This window comes from Microcaecilia unicolor, chromosome 8, assembly GCF_901765095.1.
Source record: "Microcaecilia unicolor chromosome 8, aMicUni1.1, whole genome shotgun sequence".
Taxonomy (NCBI): Eukaryota; Metazoa; Chordata; class Amphibia; order Gymnophiona; family Siphonopidae; genus Microcaecilia; species Microcaecilia unicolor.
Window position 1 is genome coordinate 160,058,150 of NC_044038.1, and position 22,250 is coordinate 160,080,399.

Sequence of the window (22,250 nt, forward strand, 5' to 3'; positions counted from 1 at the left end):
TGATTCCCAGGCCTTGGAGGAATTTGTCTCCTCCGATGTAGATGAGGGCAGCGTGTCTGAGATCTCCCAACGGTCCTTTGCGGATTCCTTGGAGGAGACGGATCCCCGCTCGGATGGAGCGGATGACCCCTCTGCAGCGCGGCTTTTTAGCCCAGGGGATTTGCCCAACCTGTTGTTACAGGCCATGGACACTTTGAAGATTTCCTCTCCGGAGGACGTCTCTCCCTCAGCCCCTGTTGGCTCTGCCATTATGCTGGGGACGAAGCGCCCGCCTAGAACCTTCCACGTGCATGATGCCATGCACACCCTAATTTCGGCTCAATGGGATGTCCCAGAAGCGAGCCTTAAAGTGGCTAGGGCTATGTCCCGCCTCTATCCTTTGGCTGTGAGTGAACGTGAGGCCTATCTGTGGCCTACCGTGGATTCTTTAATCACTGCGGTGACTAAGAAAACGGCGTTGCCGGTGGAAGGTGGCACGGCCCTAAAGGACGCCCAAGACAGAAGATTGGAGGCGGCCTTAAGGTCGTCCTTTGAGGCGGCTGCTTTAAGTTTGCAGGCCTCAGTTTGCGGCTCCTATGTGGCCAGGGCGTGCCTCACTATGGTGCAGCGGGCTTCCCCCTCGGATCATTCCTTGAGGGCTGATTGGCCGGCCCTGGAATCGGGCTTAGCCTATTTGGCAGACTTGCTGTATGATGTCTTGAGGGCCTCAGCGAAAGGCATGGCTCAGACAATCTCTGCGCGGCGGTGGCTTTGGCTGAAACATTGGTCTGCTGACCACGCCTCTAAATCCCGCCTGGCTAGGTTGCCTTTTAAAGGCAAGCTGCTCTTTGGGGTCGAGCTGGACAAAATCGTGACCGATCTCGGCACGTCTAAGGGCAAGAAATTACCAGAGGTCAGGGCTCGGGCTAGCTCTCGTCCCGGTACCTCCAGAGGATGGTTGCAGGAAGCCCGTCGGTACCGCCCGGGCAAGTCGGGTTCCTCTGCCCCCTCTTCCTTCAAGAGGAATTTCTCCCCCAAGCAGCATTCCTTTCGCAGAGACCGCCGTCCCGGAGGTGCTCCCTCCGGTCCTCCCCCAGGGTCTCGTACCCAATGACGGGGTCTTGGTCCACGCCCCAGTGCAGATTGGAGGACGGCTGTCCTCGTTTCTGGGCGAGTGGACCACAATAACTTCAGACGCGTGGGTGCTGGAAGACATCAGAGACGGCTACAAACTAGAGTTCTGCCGACCCTTAAAAGACGGGTTTGTACTCTCTCCCTGCAAGTCTCCGGTCAAAGCTGTGGCAGTGCAGCAGACCTTGGACAATCTGATCCGCCTGGGCGCGGTCGTTCCGGTGCCAGAAAGTCAGCTTGGCAAGGGACGTTACTCCATTTACTTTGTGGTACCAAAGAAAGGAGGTTCTGTCCGGCCTATCCTCGACCTCAAAGGGGTCAATCGGGCCTTGAAAGTGCGGCACTTTCGCATGGAGACTCTCCGCTCTGTTATAGCGGCAGTGAAGGCAGGAGAGTTCCTGGCATCCTTGGACATCAAGGAAGCGTACCTGCATATTCCCATCTGGCCTCCTCATCAACGCTTTCTGCGTTTTGCAGTCCTGGGACGACACTTCCAGTTCAGAGCCCTCCCTTTCGGGTTGGCTACTGCTCCGCGGACCTTTTCCAAAGTAATGGTGGTCATCGCGGCCTTCCTACGAAAGGAAGGAGTACAAGTCCATCCTTATCTGGACGACTGGTTGATCCGAGCCCCCTCTTATGCAGAGTGCGGCAAAGCTGTGGACCGGGTAGTTGCTCTTTTGAGCTCCCTGGGATGGATCATCAACTGGGAGAAGAGCCAGCTGCGCCCGACTCAGTCCCTGGAGTACCTGGGAGTTCGATTCGACACCCAAGTGGGCAGAGTTTTCCTGCCAGACAATCGGATTGTCAAACTTCAGGCTCAGGTGGACCAGTTCCTAGTAGCCTCTCCCCTTCGGGGTTGGGACTATGTGCAGCTGTTGGGCTCTATGACGGCCACGATGGAAGTTGTGCCCTGGGCCAGGGCTCATATGAGACCACTTCAACACTCTTTGCTGCAGCGCTGGACTCCGATGTCGGAGGATTATGCTGTGCGCCTTCCCTTGGACCCAGCAGTGTACAAGGCGCTGAGCTGGTGGATGCAGACAGACAAGTTGTCTGCGGGAATGCCTCTGGTGACCCCAGAGTGGATTGTCGTCACGACGGACGCCTCGTTGTCGGGCTGGGGAGCCCACTGCTTGGGAAGGACAGCGCAGGGGCTCTGGTCTCCTGCAGAGGCAAAGTGGTCTATCAACCTCCTGGAACTCAGAGCCATTCGGTTGGTGCTTTTGGAGTTCATCCCGGTACTGGTGTTGAAGCCTGTACGGGTCCTGTCGGACAATGCCACGGCTGTGGCCCATGTCAACCGCCAGGGAGGTACCAAGAGCGCCCCTCTAGCCAAGGAGGCTATGGATCTTTGCCAGTGGGCGGAAGCGAACCTGGAGCAGCTTTCAGCGGCCCACATTGCCGGAGTCATGAATGTCAAGGCGGACTTTCTCAGTCGCCATACCTTGGAGCCCGGAGAGTGGCAGCTATCTGCTCAGGCGTTCTTGGACATCATGAAGCGCTGGGGCCAGCCGAGCCTAGATCTGATGGCGTCATCGGCCAATTGCCAAGTGCCGCGCTTTTTCAGCAGAGGACGGGACCCTCGATCCCTGGGAGTAGATGCTCTTCTCCAACAGTGGCCGACACAAGAGCTTCTCTATGTGTTCCCGCCCTGGCCCATGTTGGGCAGGGTGCTAGACCGGGTGGCAAAGCATCCCGGCAGGGTAATCCTGGTGAGTCCGGATTGGCCCAGGCGTCCCTGGTATGCGGACTTGATCAGGCTCTCAGTCGACGATCCTCTGCGGCTGCCAGTGGAGCAGGGCCTGTTACATCAGGGTCCCGTGGTGATGGAGGATCCCTCCCCCCTTGGTCTTACGGCCTGGCTATTGAGCGGCAGCGTCTGAGGAAGAAGGGCTTCTCAGACAAGGTCATCGCCACTATGCTGAGAGCGAGGAAGCGCTCTACTTCTACTGCTTACGCCAGGGTTTGGCGTATCTTTGCAGCGTGGTGTGAAGCAGGCTCACTTTCTCCCTTCACTGCTCCAATTTCTTCAGTGTTGGCGTTCCTGCAAGAAGGTCTGGAGAAAGGCCTGTCGCTCAGTTCCCTTAAAGTCCAGGTAGCGGCTCTGGCTTGCTTCAGGGGCCGCCTGAAGGGTGCTTCCCTGGCTTCGCAGCCAGATGTGGTGCGCTTTCTCAAGGGAGTTAATCACCTGCGCCCTCCTCTGCACTCAGTGGTGCCTGCGTGGAATCTCAACCTGGTGCTAAGAGCATTGCAGAAGCCGCCTTTTGAACCCTTGTCGAGGGCATCTCTGAAAGACCTGACGTTGAAAGCAGTCTTTTTGGTGGCTATCACTTCAGCCAGAAGAGTTTCCGAGCTCCAGGCGCTCTCATGTCGAGAGCCTTTTCTGCAGTTCACTGAGGCAGGAGTGACTATTCGCACAGTGCCTTCCTTCCTGCCCAAGATTGTTTCTCGCTTCCATGTGAATCAGCAGCTCTGTCTCCCTTCCTTTCGTAGGGAGGCCTACCCAGAGGAGTACTCTGCTCTTAAATATCTGGATGTGAGACGAGTCATCATCAGATACTTGGAAGTGACCAATGATTTCCGGAAATCGGATCATCTGTTTGTCCTGTTTGCAGGTCCTCGTAAGGGTCTGCAGGCTGCTAAGCCTACAGTGGCAAGATGGGTCAAGAAAGCCATTGCAGCGGCTTATGTGGCCGCGGGGAAGGTGCCGCCTATCCAGCTGAAGGCTCACTCCACGAGAGCTCAGGCGGCCTCGATGGCGGAGGCCGGATCCGTCTCCTTGGAAGAGATATGCAAGGCGGCAACTTGGGCTTCGGCTCATACATTCTCCAAGCATTACCGCTTGACTGTGGCTGCACGGGCGGAGGCCCGGTTTGGAGCTTCAGTGTTGAGGTCAGGGATTTCAATGTCCCGCCCTGGGTGAGTACTGCTTCGGTACATCCCACCAGTCTATGGATTGATCAGCTTGATGATATGGAAGGTAAAATTATGTATAATCATACCTGATAATTTTCTTTCCATTAATCATAGCTGATCAATCCATAGCCCCTCCCAGATATCTGTACTGTTTTTATTCTGGTTGCATTTCAGGTTCAAGTTTAGTCTTCAGTTACTTCAGAAAGACTTCGTATTCAAGTTTTTTCACTTGGATTCTTCAAGAGTTAAGACGAGTTTGTGTTACAGTGAGCTGCTGCATTCCTCTCCCCTCCGTTTTACGGGGCTGGATTGAGACTTAAAATTCTGCCGGCACTCCCTCCCACTTCGTGCGGCTGTAGGGCAGCTTTGTACCCCTCCCGCTTCGGCGGTGTTAGGGTCAGTCAGCTCCTCCCGCGGTTGCGGTTGCAGGATAAGCCAGATCCCCCCGCATCGGCGGGTGTGGTGTCCCTCCCCCGCTCCGCGGGGATGAGCTGGACGGATTCCCCTCCCCCACTTGTGTGGGGATGAGCTGGGTTAATTCCCCTCCCCCGTTTCGGCGGTGGTGAGCTGGGCAGAGTGTCCCTTTGTGGGTGTAATTCTCTAAGTGCTGAGTCCTGCGGATGGAGCTTTGATATCGACATACTGAGGAGTTTCCGGCAGCACATGACCACATATAGGGAGGCAAAAGTTTGCTCTCTATCTCCACCTGCTGGTAGATGGACACAACCCACCAGTCTATGGATTGATCAGCTATGATTAATGGAAAGAAAATTATCAGGTATGATTATACATAATTTTACCATAGGCGAGTTAGTGTTTATTGCTCCTTAAATTTACAGGCGCGTTAAAACTGCTAACACACCTTAGTAAACATACCCCTAAGTGTTTTTTAAGATGGGAAAAAAAATAGCATTAAAGAGCTTTTTTGCTTTTTATATCCATTTCATCTATATGTCTGCTGGTTAACTGTCTGCTGATCCTACAATTTTCCTTATTTCTAGAACTTTCTGATAGAGGCAGGCCAGCAATCATGAGAGTGGCTTAAGAGAAAAATATGCCTCAACAGTGCTGCTTTTGATTAAAAAAAAAAAAAAATCCTGTAGGAGATGTCTAGAAATTACTGAATAATCTTCCAGTATGTGTAGGATACATTTTTAATTTGTATATGTGCTGAAGAGGAAGCCAGTCTTCAGGATATTTCTTAATATTGAACAGAGGCAAAAGGGCAAATTTGTCCTTTTTGTGTAATTGATACTAGGGAGGAGGCTGATTTTGAGAATGGATCAAGAGCAAATGAGGGCAAGAGATTGCATTGTATTGAATCCAATGGGTTGCTAGATTTGAAGCTACAGGGATTTTTCAAGAGTGATTGTATCAAATGATAATAATAATAAAACTTTATTTCTAGCTTGCTGTATCTGAGACAGTCTAAGTGGGGAACAGAAAATGCATACATAATAAAGTCAGCTTAAAAATAATAATAAAACAAAATTGTACAGTTACAACAAATACAAACTTACACTATACAATGATAATAAAAATGTAACATCAAACAATATTATAAAACAAAACATTATCATTCATCTAGTGATCCATATGCATGAATAAACATATGGGTCTTAAGATATTTTTTTAAACAGTGATTTCTGCACAGAACAAAGCTCCATGGGCAACACATTCCAGAACTTAGGACCTTTAACATAAAATATAGAAGATCTGTATTCTTCTAAGTAGATTTGCTTAAAAGAAGAAACCTCAAGTAATTGTCTTTGCGAGGGTCTCGGAGTGTGAGGGCTGGTAATCTGATCTCTTTTGACTGGATGTGGTTGACTGACTGAAATTTTGGTAAAGCTTTTTGACACTTTAAATTAAGTAAGCAACAAGACAACTATCCTGAGGCCAACCCTATCACTTAATTTTCTAAAACCAGGCAATAGTAGTGGTAAATTGAGTTTGCACTGATAAAGGAGGGGGTTATAGGATATGTATGCTGAGAGCAACATGGGAACAAATTTAAAGGAACTATAGAGATTTAGGAAGTCTTATATGCATCGTCTTATGTTGAAAGTTCAACATGAATGTGACTCTTCCTAACTGAGTGGAGGAGTGGCCTAGTGGTTAGGGTGGTGGACTTTGGTCCTGGGGAACTGAGGAACTGAGTTTGATTCCCACTTCAGGCAGGCACAGGCAGCTCCTTGTGACTCTGGGCAAGTCACTTAACCCTCCATTGCCCCATGCAAGCCGCATTGAGCCTGCCATGAGTGGGAATGGGGTACAAATGTAATAAAAATAAATAAACTCTAGCTATGGGCTACGGTTATTGAAGGCACTACATTGGCGTAAAACACCTGTAGTGAATCACAGCAATCCTTTTTTTTTTTTTTTTTAAAGTAGCTTTCATAATAACTACAAATACTACCTGATTCACTATGACATGGAATGGGAGAAAGCTGCTGTGCATCAGATTCTAAGTGGCTTCAAAGGAAGAATCCAGAGCTACTGCCATCATACCTGAATCTCTTTGGACATTAAATAACTGGCAAATGAAGGACCTTCTAAGTCGATAGTTCTCAATCCAATCTGCAGAACAAACCCAACCAGTTGGGTTTTCAGGATCTCCATTGTGAATTTATATGAGAGAGATTTGCATATAATGAAAATCTGAGAGCGAGGTGGAGAATCCTTGCTTTAAACTAATCTCAAACCCTTGGATTGCTCATCTAACTACTAACCTCCCAGTAGATATCTCCTCCACTGGGTAATATATTGCTTAAGCCCACAATTGTTAATTAGCTTTCCTGCTCCAATGAGCCTTTAATTGTTATTTAATAAGTTCCTTGTTATAAGTTACTTACATAACAATAAAAGACTTAATAGAGTGCTATATAAAATATAAGTCTATTGCTATTTGCTTGCAGTAGCAATCTTGTTAAATGCAAATTAAATGCTTATGGGAGATGCTCTAAAGTGTTATTATAATGTTTTAGGGACATTATTATTGCAAATCTGTTTTTTTTTTCCTTAAGTATAGTGTTTGCATTAACGTTGCCTAAGGCTGTACTGTAGAGTTGCCCAGTACAGTCCATGTGTTGAACTGATTGGTTTCAGCTGTGCTTTTATTTTTTCAGACAGAACAACCTGCAGAGGGCTTCCTGCATTTGTGCCTGCTCTTTGCTTTGCTTGGGGAGGAGAAGGGGGAAGGGAAGAGCACTTTCACGGAGTAATATATGTCTAGCTGTGTTACAAATTAGGAACAGTGGTTATTGCATCTTCTGTGTTGTGGATTGTACCTTATTTTGTGCTATAAATAGATTGCCTAATGCAGATTAAACCGTGCTGTGGTATACAGCCAAAATTTGATTCTAAAGATTCAAGGAATGAGGTTTGCTTGTTCAGTAAAGCTGTCCCTATTGTATGCTTATTGTCTGGCTTTGATGTGATCAGTAGAAGAGCCCTACAAGCATTCTGTCACACACAGGATGGTGAAGTAAATAAGTCATAGAAGCGTACAAGCTATTAACTAATTGAAAATTGTAAATAAAGACTACAGCCAAACAGAGAAAGATGATAGTGTGTTTTCGGAGTCTTTCTTTTTTCACATGGGACAGTTTGATCACACAGTTATGGTAAAACTTTTTTTTTTCTATTAGATTAGACTGCTTGTAACTGTAACCTGAAATCAGTGTTGCGAGATACAATTGCTTCAAGAAAATGATATGAAACTTTAGGGTATGGAACGTGATTTTTTTATGCCCTATGGTGAAGTATTGAAAAATTGGATATAAAGGGAAAGCGCTTACCGTGTTAAAAAAACAAAACAAAACGCTTAACTTGAGAATGGACTGCAAGGAAAACCTAGGCTTAGTAAACAGGGGGGTTAATTTTTATAATAGTGCTTGAAAAAAGTTTTTTTTAATCATCTGATTTTCTCCTTTTTAAGGAGTTTTTGCAGTTGATTCTTTTTGGGGGGACCAATGATATTATCTTACTTCCATGAATGATAGTAGATTGTATTAATACTTTGGGTATTCGTTCCTATTTGGAGTTTTGAGTTCTCGTTTGTTTAAATTTGTATGAAATGTTCCTTGGTTGAAACTTTGGGGATACAGGTGGATGAGATCCAAAATATATTTTTTTAGAACTTTTTTGGATAGCTTGTCAGTTTTATTAAGTTTGAAATTCCCTGTTTAGATATAGAGGTTATAAAATAGGTGAGCAATCCATCTAATTTTAGAGAATCTAAATATGGGCATTAGCACAGATTGTAGATTAAGATAGAAGCTACTGTTATTTAATTCACGATTTACTTGGGTTATGATTTTATGTATAAATATACATATGGCACTTAAAAAGAAATCCACGTGGAATAAATTTCCGCCTAAGCATATTCAATAAATTGTGCCTAGAGTAAACTTAGTTGATATCCCAGCGCCTAAAACAACATGACTCCATTTACACCAAAGAAAATGTGACATAAATACCGGTGCATAGATTAAGGCGCAGAGGGGCATATTCTATAACAATGTGTGTAAATTTTGCAACGCCCAGAAAATACCCATTTCCCCACCCATAACTATGTCCCTTTTTGGCTGCATGCATTAGAATTTAGACTCTGTGCATTGCAGAGTACACTTAGCGAGTTGTGTGTGTAAATTCTAACTATTGCCAATTAGTGCACATTATTAAGTGCTGTTAAAAATGCTGGTTGGCTTGTTAAGCCAATTAAGTTGCACGCGTTGTTATGGATTTCGGCACAGAATGCTTAGCATGATATATAAAATCTGGCAGAAAGTGATTTGGACATAGAGATATTATAGAAATATAGTCATGGTATGCCCGGATTTGTGTGTGTGTGTGTGTATATATAATATATATATATATATAAAATTTTGACCAACACCCTGCTAGTGTTGGAAAAGATTTTTGATTCGTACCTATTGCTACAAACATCTGCATTTGCAAACTCGGTTTATGGATTTACTTGTACTTTTCTGTATTAGATCATGTTTACTTTCTTCAGGGCACTATTTAAAAGTTTTTATAGTGTTGGTACATGACTGTCAGTCTGGGATTTCTGCCCAGAAAATACATTCATTGGAGATCAGTCTGGCAGGTTCAGGTTTTCTGTCAAAATAAGCTCCAATATGTATTGGTGTAATAGCTGTATAAAATGCATGAGCTGGGACTCTGTGTGCCTGTGTAACAAATGCAACCAGATGTGCTAAACTGTATTTTCTCACAGACAAAATAGGAGAAACCCCTTAACCACATCTGCTGTTTGGAATTTATGTAGATAAGTGTTCAGCAACAACTGCCAGAACTTTTAATACCAGTAGCCTCAATCTATCTAGCTCCATGCATTCACCAACCATCACAACTGAAAAATGGCACATTACAGTTAAAGATTAATCTATTATACATAAAATGCTGGGCCCCAATATGTATCTGCACCCCGCTGGACTCGGGGCCAGAGGCCTCCATCAAACACACAGATGGAGGCTCGGCCATTGCCATGGAAGCCACGTGGCCATTAATAAGAACCGAGGTCAAGATAGGAGGCATGAAAGAGGAATGGAGGAACAGACAGCTCTAAAAATGACCACGGTTTGGTTTCACGGAGGCAGAAGCCCTGGAAGCGGGCAGTGAGGAAGGTGGTTGGACTGAGCAAGTGTGTTGGCAGTGTCTTGTGAATTTCACTAGAGACGTTAGTACATCTATATAAAAACTGTATGCTTGCAGACATCCGTAATACAAGAGCTTGTTGAGGCTGATGTACTAAATAGCAAATTTTTTTTTTTTCACAGAAGGAATGCTTGTATGTTTTGTTTTGTTTTTTACTCTGTCAAGAAATGTAATGTTGGCATTTTTTTTTAGTTCTTTTTTTTTTTTTTCCATGCAGATACCACTTCTCTGTTAACATTGACAAATATAGGCCTGTGTAAATAGGGTCCCTTTTACAAAGCCGCATTGAGCCTGCGATGAGTGGGAAAGCGCGGGATACAAATGTAATAAATAAATTGAGCCTGCCATGAGTGGGAAAGCACGGGGTACAAATGTAACAAAATTAAATAAATAAAAGCTGCGGTAAAAGGGTCCCTGCAATAGTGTTGGCACGTGGATTTGCTGTGTGCTGAGGTCCCCTTTTACCATAGTTGGGTAAAAGTTTTGTTTTGTTTTGTTTTTTTTTAATTTAAAAAGGAATCGTCCGTATGGTAAGTGAATCGCTTGCCACATGGTCATTTCCCAGGGGAGCCCTTAAACGCTGGTAGGGGCTCACGCACTAACCTGGTGGTAACTGGGCCTGCCCTGTTTACTGCCGGGTAAGCCCCTGGTGCTAAAAAAAAATTAAGCACCGGAAATGGCAGGCACTATGGCCGGCTGGTCGTGCCAAAATGACACGTGGCAAAGCGGCGGTACAGGTACCAGCGCTTTGTAAAAGGGGCCCAAAGGAAATTATCAGGGGCTGATGAAGTGAGGTGGCTGCCACTGGGATGTCTGGGGGAGGGGGGGCACTTGTTGCACTTCCCAAACGTTTGCCACCTGAAGCAATGGCCTAATGCTATAGCCACTTCTGGACTGGGGAGTTATGCATTTGCTATCCACCAGCAAACACCTAACTCCGTTTCGCTATTGGCCTGTATGTTTTTATGCATTTCATCATTAAAGGGCTATTAGCCATAACTGACTGTTTTAAGTCTCCCAGTTCCTTAAAAAAAGAAAAAAAATTAAGAGTACATTAAGACAAGCACAGTAGTTAGTAAATTTTTCCCTGTGCTTTTTACAAGCTGAAGGTTATGGGCTAGAATGAACACTGTCACATTATAAATCACGAGTAATGGAAGAGCTGGAAAGTGGTGAGCACTCTGCTTGCTTACATACCATGCACATCTCACTGTACTTAAGATCAGATGTGGGCTACAAAAAGAAGTGATCACGCATACATTAGTGATGTTATTCATTTTGTGCTCTTTCGAACACTGTTGCTCTTTGATCTAAATTGTGAGAGTGAAGTTGATCAGATACAGATAATACTGTCCTCTGGTTTAGATCAAGGTTGTCCACCTTGGTCCTTGAGTGCTGCAAGCTAGTCGGCTTTTCAGGATTTCCCCAAGGAATATGCATGAGATCTATTTTTTCATTCACTTTCTTCATTGTGTGGGAATAGATCTCATGCATATTCTTTGGGGAAATCCTGAAAACCTGACCTGGCAAAGGCTGAGGTTGGACACCCCTGCTCTAGATGTTTGTGCACTAAGGGGCCCTTTTACTAAAGGGTTGCCACGTGGCAAACTGGAACTACTGCCGGCCCAACACCGGTGCCGACGGTAGTTCCACCCCCTGTGTGTGGCATTTCTGGTGCTAGCAGTGCCGTAGCGAGGGCGGCTGACATCCGGGGCGGGTCGCCACTGCGTGCATTCTTACTGCCATACGAAAGCGGGGGGGGGGGGGGGGGGGGGGGGGGAACGCTGATCTGCCCTGAGTGCATGTTGCTGGGAGCTGCGTCGGCACCGCTGGTTCCCTGCTCTCTCTGCCCCGAAACAGCAAGTAACCTGTTCCGGTGCAGAGGGAGCAGGGAACCAGCAGAGCCGACACCCCCCCCAGCGGCGTGCACCCGGTGTGGACTGCCCCACCGCCCCCCCTTCCTACACCACTGGGTGCTAGCGGAAATTTAAAAAATATTTCCGAAGGGAGTTTCCGCGCAGTAATTGAGCAGTGGCACATTCTGCTGGGTTAGCGCGGGAGCCCTTACTGCCACCTCAATGGGTGGGTGGTGGTGGTGGTAAGTGTGAACTTACTGCATGGCCATTTCTTTTTTTGGCCTTTTTACCTTCTGCGGTGAAAGGGGCCCTGGCCCATGGCACAACGGCTGCTGTCACTATTGCCATGTTTTGAGATCAGCAATGCAGCGATGTCAAAGGGCTGTATTTTTGGGAATGGTTCATATAGCTGAAAATGTATATTTGTGTTTCTCATTTTTAATGGGGAAAGCACATATATTTACACAAATTTCTTCTTTGGTGTTTGCACTGAAGAACAAATAACTTTTTAGAAAAGTACAAAATCCTGCCAGTGCTTAATATCCTGCATATTATTTTTGTCTTTACATTAAAAAAGAAAAATTGTTCTGGCTTCCCTTGATAATTTCTAGCCATATTCACTATTCCCCTATTTCTAGCAACTTCCACACCCAATTTGCTGACTCGTGTGTAAAATTGCACATGCAACTTACAGAATGTCAGTTGCCTGTTGGCCTTAACTAATTAGTGGCTATAATCAGTGGCGTAGCTACATGGGGCCAGGGGGGCCTGGGCCTCCCAAAATTTCCTGTGGGTCCCTGGGTTTGCTGGCATGCTCAATTTCACTTAAAAGGAGTGTGCACGGCAGGCAAACGTGGTGGTGCCAGAGACTGGCACTGGACAACGCTTCAGCTGGCGGACGTTGGGGACCCCCGCCAGCCAAGGTATTTGCGGCGGCAGTGGAGGGGTGGCACAGTGGGGGACGGCGGTGGAGCAGCAGACCAAAATGTGCCCCCCACCTCGGGCTCTGGCCCCCTCTCATCATGAGGTCTGGCTATGCCCCTGGCTATAATTGATATTAAGGGAAAGGGACTTGATATACTGCCTTTCTGTGGTTTTTGCAGCTATATGCAAAGTGGCTTACATATAATATACAGGTACTTATTTGTACCTGAGACAATGGAGGGTGAAGTGACTGCCCAGAGTCACAAGGAGCTGCAGTGGAAATCGAAGTTGAACCCAGTTCCCCAGGATCAAAGTCTGCTGCACTAACCACTACGCTACTACTCCAATTGGCATTAATTGTTATTTAGGTGTTTAACTGCCCATAGTTGGTACTCGTTAAGCTGTGCATGCAAATCCCAAGGAGGGTTTGGACCTGAGAGGGGCACAGATGGGTCAGGGATGTGTTGGACAGTTAAACACATGGATTATAGAATACTAGCATTTACATGTCTAACTGCCTAGAGATAGGCACGAGCACTTAACACCAGGCCTAAAGTTAGGCATGTAAATGTAGACTTACCCTAGTATTCTATAATGGCAGTAGTATGTGCACAATCACTGTTAATAGAATTCACACACAGGGCCTCATTCAGTAATGGATGCTGAGAGATCCATGCAAAATTAGCAGCTTATAAAGGGCTTCAGAGCCTCTTGTAAAACACAAGCAGAATTGTGAAAATTCTAACTTAGATTTTCCAATTCCTCCCTTGATAACCGGAGCTACCTACTGCTCATTTTGGAGATTCCAGATCTAATGCACATTGCCCTGGGCCCATTCCCATCCACAGCCCAGTTAGAATACAGTCTGTTATTCTTCACTTCCTCCATGTCTCCTGTTTCCTTCCTGTCATCCCCATCACCCTTCCAACAATCTATATTGAAGAGTGCAAAGGAGGAGCAATAAATCTACTGAGGTACTTACTGCTTTCACAATATGTTTAAAGAGTGAGAAGGAGGCTCAGGCAAATCAGGAGTGGGGGGAAGACATCACCAACAGGAAAAGACATTAATAAATCCGCTTCTGATAGTTGCGCAGTGGCTGACTTTTGGATGCTCCTCATTCTGGATCTTTTTTTATTTTATTTTTTAGTACAGCTATATAGCTCCTTGTAAAATGAAATAAAATATTTGGTCCAAATGAAAATTCAGTTAAATCTAAATTGATGTCTTTATGAAAACCAAGGGCCGCAGGTATAATGCCAACATTTAATGCAAATGAACGTTCAACAATAAAGCAAATGAATTTTATGTTATGAATGCTTATTCCTAGAGATAACTGCTGTTTCACTCGCACAGAGACTCTGGGCACAGAGTCTGTTGAATGGTAAGGAATCCTTTTTAAACTTGCAGAAATGATGAGCCCTATTATATTTAACAGGATGCCACCTTCTTTCAGGACTGAGAAGATGCATTATAGTAATTACATTTTCAGGCAAAGACTCACCCTGTTCCTGCTTTCGTTCTGCTTTTTTTCTACATTAAGTTAAAATCAGTGCTCATGGCTGACTTTTGCCAGATCTTGCAGGTAGGGAGCTTGTTGCCACCAACATGGCCTCCTTCCCAGCCTGTGCCTCCACTCTATTTGTCCACGAGGTCTGAGCTTGGACCCAGTGGCATAGCTAGGGGGGGCCACCAGGGGAGCGACTGCTCCCCCAAATTGACTTCTGGTCGTAACGGCGCCTATTTTTCACACGGTCTGTCATGCCTTTGCAGTCTGTGCGCACATACACGTATGCAGTCCACTCCCCACACCCCCACATCACAACCTAGCTACGCTTCTTCTTGAGCCCCCAATGGTATATTTTGTATCCTTGTACACTTCTTCCTGGGGTCCTTTTACTAAGGTGCGCAGAAAAATGGCTTGTGGTAGTGTAGGTGTGGGTTTTGGGTGTGCGCAGAATTATTTTTCAGCGTACCTGTAAAAACTGCCTTTTTAAAAAACTTTTGCCAAAAATGGACGTGCAGCAAAATCAAAATTGCCACGCGTCCAGTTTGGGTGTGCGACCGTACTGTCAGTCATTGACCTAGTAGTAAAGTCTCAAGCGGTAATGACCTATGTACATCAAATGGCACTTGGCGTGCGTCTGATATGCGCGCCCAAAAAACATTCGGCTACGTGTATCTGACGCGAGGCAAAAATGAAATTCCTGCAAGAGCCATGCGGTAGCCGTGCAGTAACTCAATTTTGGCATGCGTTGGGTGTGCGTAGACACGCAGCTTAGTAAAAGGGCCCCCCTGGTACAGGCAACTGGCCAGCTTCTCCCAGGAGGCATAGTTAGTGTCTGGCCTTTCCTTTTCCAAAATCATTGAGGTAGCTCTTTTGGGTAGGCTACTCTACAGCAGTGGCTCTCAAATTTGTTCTGGGAGACCACCATGCCAGTAGGGGGGTTCCTAATGAATATGGATGAGACAGATTTGCATGCCTGTCACCTCCATTATGGGTTAGATTCTGTATAGGGTGCCATTCTATAAATGACACCAAAATTTTAAGTACAAGGATTCACACCAAGTAAAACCTGGTGCAAATTCTCTCACCTAAATTATGCATGGACCTTCCTTATTCTATAAAACATAAATTCCAGGAATGCCCCTGATCTGCCCATGCTCCCTTTTTTGGATCCATGTGTAATATTTATGCATGTGTAATATTTATGTGTAATATTTATGCATGGATTCTGGTGCCTAAAATAGTGCATGTACATTTTAATTGATGCCAATTAGCACTGTAATTGATTAGTACCCAATTAGCACTAATTGACTTCAGTTAAATTGTGCATGCACCCAAATTTCTGTGTGCAGTTTTTAGCACCATATATAGAATTATTTTGTATATGTAAATCTAGTAGCTGTATTAAAGAAGGGTGGTCCCTCACGACAGGTTTGAGAACCACTGCTCTATATGTCTTTCTTGTGGTCTTATGAGCACAAGTCCCACTGAAACTAAAACGTGGTAAGTACACACTGTACAGTGCGGTATCTCCTTTACCACTTGCACTGCATGATGCTCAAGGAAATGGATATGCCAACAGTGTTTTTGTAGTAATTGCAGACTTTTCTGTCCAATGGTTGCTGCCATGAAAAAGGCCTTATTGCTCCCAGCCACAGAATGAATTGATTGGTACCCCAGTGTTTCTCAGTTTTCCTCATTTTAGCCACTCTGTTCAGGCTCCTCCTATTTCTTGCCCAGTCCTAAATCCAGTCTTTGGGACACATCTAGCCAGTCAGATTCTCTGGATATCCACAATGAATATGCATGAGAGAGATTTGCAAAGAGTGGAGGTACTGCATGCAAATTTTTCTCATACATATTCATTATGGATATCCTGAATTCTGGCTGGTTTGGTGTGTCTCGAGGTCTGGGTTGAGAATCCCTGCTCTAGCTCATAACCTTTTCAGTAGTAGTCAAGATGAGTTATATTCAGCTACAGAAGGTATTTCCCTGTCTCTAGATGACACGCAATCTACGGTAATGGAGGGTTAACTGTCTTGCCCAAGGTCATAAGGAGAGGCAGTGACATTTGAACCCTGGCTTCCCGTGTGTGTGTGTGTGTGTGTGTGTGTAAAGTTTGCATAATATAAATTTGCATAGTTTGAGACCCAGCATCTACAAATGTATTTTATGTGGCTATTCTGGAAACTCAACTGGCTACAGGGTTATCAGCAAATAATTGGCTTAAACTGAAGTTCTTTCACTCACAATAATGTAAACTCAAAAAACAATCAGAACTTCTTCAATTCCATAAAATGTATATATAAGATAACACTTCTTTTATATATTTATAGGAAAAAAGGACCTCAGACGACGCTCAGTAACCTGACCGTTAACATATTTGTGGTTACTTTTAGGTACTGTAAGCGCACAATCACGGGTCCAAAAAACCTATATAACTTTTCACTTTTATTATTATATCTTTATAACATTTTCTTCCTGTTTTTCTTATATATTTTTTAAAGAAAAATACATTATGTGGAGGCTGCATTAAGAGATCACTTATCTCCATTTAAGATAAGTGATCTGTCAACGCAGCCTCCTCATATATATATATTTAAGAAAAATATGTTAAGAAAAGTAAGAAAAGCACAAAGAAAATGTTATAAAGATGTAATAATAAAAGTGGCCTGTGCTGGTGTAGGCACGTGCTTTGCACGTAGGTCATTTTTTTAGCGCACCTGGAAAAAAAGGGGGGGGGGGTTTGTGGCCTAAAATGGACATGCATCAAAGTTGAAACCAGCATGCGTCCATTTTTGGCCTGAGACCTTACCACCACCCATTGACTTAGCGGTAAGGTCTCACACGCTAACCAGGCGGTAAGCGACCAACACGCGTAAACTGCTGATTACCACCGGGTAAGCACCACGTGGTAGAAAATAGAAAATATTTTCTATTGCAAGTTTTGGATGCACATCAAAAATGGAATTACCAGCAGGGGCACGTGGTAACAGGGTGTTAGTTCCAAAATGGCGCACGTTGGACGCACATAGGCACCTACATTCCTTAGTAACGGGGCCCCTAAGTTGCATGTGTAAATACAGAATGTTGACTGTATTTGCGCACGCAACTTAAGTCGCACTATATTGAATCTGGGGGATTATGTCTGACTATCGTTTTCTAAATAAAACATTTACAAAAAATAAAGACAAATCAATACTAACACAAAGGCGTACCCAACTGTTCAAAAGCAGCCAGTGTAATGTTTATTCCCAGTGGCAGTAATTGTTTATTCGATATGCATTTTCTAAGCAATGCGCTATCATTAAAGAACGACGGGCCCCCTTTACCAGGGCCGGTGCTGGCATCAGCACGTGTTTTACAAGCACACTGAGGTCCCCTTTTACTGCAGCTGGTAAAAGGGAAGTCTCACCTTCCTGCAAGAAATGGCCGGGCGGCAAGTAAAGCACTTGCTGCTTGGCCATTTCAGGGGGGGTACCCTTACTGCCACCCATTAAGATGGTAAGGTCTCCCGTGTTAACCCGACGGTAACCAGGCAGTGTGCAGCACCGCCCGATTACCGCTGGGTACACTCCATCGCTGCAAAAATAAATTTTTTGTAGTGCCGGAAAGACGGTGCGCTAGGGATGGGAAGTACCATCGGGCTGCTGCAGTATCCCGGAGGTACTTCCTGTATAGTGAGCATTAAGCCTGCGTAGGGCTTACTGCCGCTTAGTAAAAGGAGCCCTAAAGCTCTTTGTTACCCATGAATTAATGGTGGGCATAGAATATTCTTAATATGCTGGTTTATCTAATAAATGGATGAGATTCTTTGCTTTCATAACTTTATTTCTTGGATTTCTGTATCTCTTGGATTTATGGTAAAACAACTTTTGTGCTTTGCTGGTTCCCAGAGGACAATCTTTAAGCCCATCAGGCAAAAATATGATGGTCTTAAACAGCAGACATTATTAAAGTGATTTTTCTCCTTGTATGTTGTGTATATCTCTTCTGGATGATTTCTGTTCTTGCCACTACCAGCTTTCTCGTTGAGTCATAAGATGTAGGGACCCTTTAACAAAGTGACAGTAAGCATGAACGTGTGCATTCTGCATGCTAAAAAGGCATTAAGGAGGGACCTGCTCAGGCTTGGGAAACTAGTATTGCAGTATGATTTAGAGTCTAAAATTCGTAATCAAATACAAGTGAATAGTGTGACTCTAAAATACGACTAATTGAAAAAATGTGCTCATAAAGTGGAGAAAAAACCCTCAGAAACCTGAGACTGACAGTCACAGGTTTGGAGCGGGGTTTACTGATATTTGAAAGTAATCCTCGCCCAGATTCTATCATCGGGTAAAAAACTCCACTAGTGTGAACTTATATTAGACACAAATGCCTGTGTTCCTAAACTTTCTTGTTGTATGGTGTTTATCAGGCATGTGAAAAAGTAATTCTAAATAATAACACTGCTAAGCTTACGGCATTTGACTTAAATAACAAATTGTAATAAACGCTCTCTTATCTTAATGTCCAACGGGGGCCACTGCCGTTTCACTCTTACAACGGAGCTTCCTCAGGTACAGGGTTTGAAAGCGTAATACTGTAATTCTGTGAAAATAAAAGATATAAGCTTAGACAATCAAATTTAAGTTGTACATAAACGCACAAAAGGCATGAACACTTGGTAAAGCTTACAGCTTGACGGAGCGCCAACTCTTACAAAATGGCGTCTCAACGTCAGTCAGTCTGCTATCTGATATTTATGCAAATTGAAATAGGTTGCTTGTAATTCATTGATTGCAAGAGATTGGCTAATAAACTAGTAAAAAACATGCCAATCAATTGAACTGTTGAGACCGTTTGGTTCTAATGAATTCAAATCAAAAATCCATTGTGCTTCTCTTCTTTGTAATTTAAGTTTGCGGTCCCCTCCTCTGTTTGATGCATTGATTTTGTCAATCTTGCACTAAAAAATATAAAATATTTTGTTAGCGTGGGGCCATGTTTGGGGAGCGGGGAGAGTAGGTGTGCCCTGCGCTAATCGGCAAATTGCCATGTGCTGCCGATTAGCGCAGGGTTATTGCGAAAGCCCATACTGCGGTGGAAGTAAGAGCTCACATGCTAAATGGGAAATTAGCATGTGACCATTTTACTGCCTTGCTAAAAGTGGCGTCAGGGGCATAGCCAGACAGCAGATTTTGGGTGGGCCTAGACAAGAAGTGGGTGGGCACCAAGTGTTCTCCCCCTGCCCCCCCCCCCCCTTCGTCAACTTAAAAAAAATATCTCAGCTGCTGGTAAAACACTGCTCTCCAGTTCAGCAGTCTGCAGCAGGCAGGCACTGAAAACGGAGCAGGAAGCTCAGACTGCTGAAGTGGAGAGCAGCATTTTTGGCACCAACGGGGAAATCTTCAGTTGGCAAAACGGGATCCCCACCAGCTACTGGTATGGGTGTGCCTCTGTTGGGTGGGCCTGAGCCCTAAGTGGGTGAGCCCAGGCCCACCTATGGCAATGCCACTGCTCAGGGTGTGGAAAACCTGCATGCTAAAAATAGCGCAGACCACTTTTTAGCATGGCTTAGTAAAAGAGCCCCTTAAAGAGTGAGAAACCAGCATAATACAACCTTATTTTCACATTTTGAATAATTTAAAAACAAAATTATCATTTGCACCTATGCCTGTGTATGAGGGTTTAGGACAAATGTTGCTTAAGTGCTATAATCCGTGGGGGGTCCTCAGTGGGGTACCTAGGGTAATTGACACCCGGGGCTGGTCATTTTTTAACATCCCCCTCTAAAATCCAGTACTAGGCATACCGAGAATACAAAACACTCGGGACCTATAGAGCAATTCTAGCATCCCACAAGCAGTCATTTCTACAAGTCACACAAGGAAAAGGAAAGCATCTTAAACGCTACAGTGAGCACTAGAACATCAATTCACCTATTGTAAAATGAAACCAGACAGAATAGTACAGATCACCGATCCTGCACAGTCAATGAACTGAAAGCCATGTCTTTTTCACAAACACAGATACACTCTAATCCACTAAGAATAAGTAATCATAAACTTTCTATTTAGTCAAAATGTATTAAAATTAGTCCAATAAAAAGATTATCTTATTTACATGTTCTGTTTATAAACATTTATTAACACATCTACAATACTACTTTATCCTAAAGCAAAAAAGTAAAAATATATATTTTATTTACAGTTTGTTTTCTGCTTTCCTCATCTTCTTTTCACTGCCTTCCATCCAGCATCTGTCTTCGCTCTCTCTCTGCCATCCCTTCCATCCACTGTCTGCCCTCTCTCCCTGCCCCTTCCATCCACCATCTGCCCGTCTGCTCTCTCTCTCTCCCCCCCTTCCGTCCACTGTCTGCCCTTTCTATCCCTTCCATCCATTGTCTGCCCTTTCTCTCTGCCCCTTCAATCCACCATTTGCCCTCCCTCTCCTATCCATCCAGAGTCTGTCCTCCCTCTCGCTCCCCCTTCCATCCAGGATCTGTCCCCTCTCTCTTTCTGCCCCCAGTTCCAGCCCCATTATCCCACCTGCCCCTAGTTCCAGCCCCAGCCCATATCTACCTGCCCCCCCTTTTCAGCCCCCAGTTTCAGCCCCAGCCCTTTTCTCCCACCAGTCCTGAGCTTCAGCCCCCAGCCACTTCTCCCTGTCCCCTTTTCAGCCCCCAGTTTCAACCCCAGGTCTTTTTTCCCACCAGTCCCGAACTTCAGCCCCAGCCACTTCTCCCTGTCCCCTTTTCAGTCCCCAATCCCCACAGTTTCAGCTCCTGTCCCAGTCCCTTTCATCCACATGCCTTGCATTAGGGCCCCCCTTTTCAGCCCCAGACCCATTCTCCCACCTGCCCCAGGCCCTTTCTCCTACTGTGGCGCAGTGCCTTGTGTCTGCTCTGCGTGTAAAAGAAGCAAATTGCCTCATTGCGTCGGCCCTTCCCTCGCTGTGTCCTGCCCTCGCGGAAATAAGTTACATCAGGGGGCTAGATACAGCGCGGGAAGGGCCGACACAACGAGGTGATTTGCTTCTTTTACACGCACAGCAGCAGATGGGAGGCGCTGTGCTGCCGCTTCACACTTTTTTTTTAAAGACAGGGTGCCGGGTAGCAGAAGAAGAGGGTTGTCTGTTGACGGAGCTGGTAGGCAGGTGGGGACTGCAGCGCCAGTGGAGAACCCCCCCCCCACACCTGCTGATACCTGGGACGGACCGCCCCACCCTTGGTACACCACTTGAGAAAACGCCGATCTCTCCCTCTCATCTCTTTTTCTCAATTCCCTCATCAAATATTTGATTTCTACTTAGCTACTGCTGGGCTAAACAAGTAAATCTATCTTTTTTTTTTCTTCCTGAGGTGAGCCTTAAATGCAGCTAAGCACAATAAATATTTGTAATTGCAGACCAGTGCAGGAAGATGCAGCACATTAGCTACTACTCCTCTGGCATTATTTGCTCAATGGGAAAAACATGCCTAGGAAACATCTTTCCCTTGCTTAAAAAAAAAAAAAATCAATGCTCAAGCTGTCCTGCTTCGCATGTGCTACCCACATGCTAAAAAATAAAATGTATTTTTAGTGCTGCGGCAGGTCTGGGGCGGAGAGTGGGCATATTCTGCACTGAATGGTTAGAGGAGCTCCATTGCCGTGTGCTAACTCATTAGTGTGTGAGCTCTTACCACCTACATAATGGGTAGCAATAAGGCCTAACGTGATAATGGCCATGCACTAATGAGAAAATTAGTGTGTGGCCATTAATGAAAATGGAAAAATCAGCCATTTTAGCCCGGAAGAAAAATGGCCTTAGGGCCCCTTTTACCAAGCTGCAGCCAAAGGGGGCCCATGCTGGCGTCAGCGCATGTTTTACATTCGCGATGCGACCCTTATTGCAGCTAAAGGGAAGTTTCACCTTCCTGCAGGAAATGGTCATGTGGCAAGTAAAGCACTTGCTGTGCAGCCATTTCGGGGGGGGGGGGGAGCCCTTATCACCACCCATTGAGGTGGTGGTTAGGGCTCCCGTGTTAACCTGGCGGTAATCAGGCAGCACGTGGCACTGCCTGATTACCGCCAGGTACACCGGCGCTACAAAAATAAATACACGTTTGTAGCACTGGAAATGACGGTGTTCTAGGGGTGGGAAGTACCGCCGGGCTGCTATGGTATGAAAAATTGGTTCTTATAATCAGAAAGTTCTTTTAATGAGATCATGCTGTGTTGCTACAAAAATGTATTGTTTCCAGTGAAAATATTTTTTGTGTTCACCCAGTG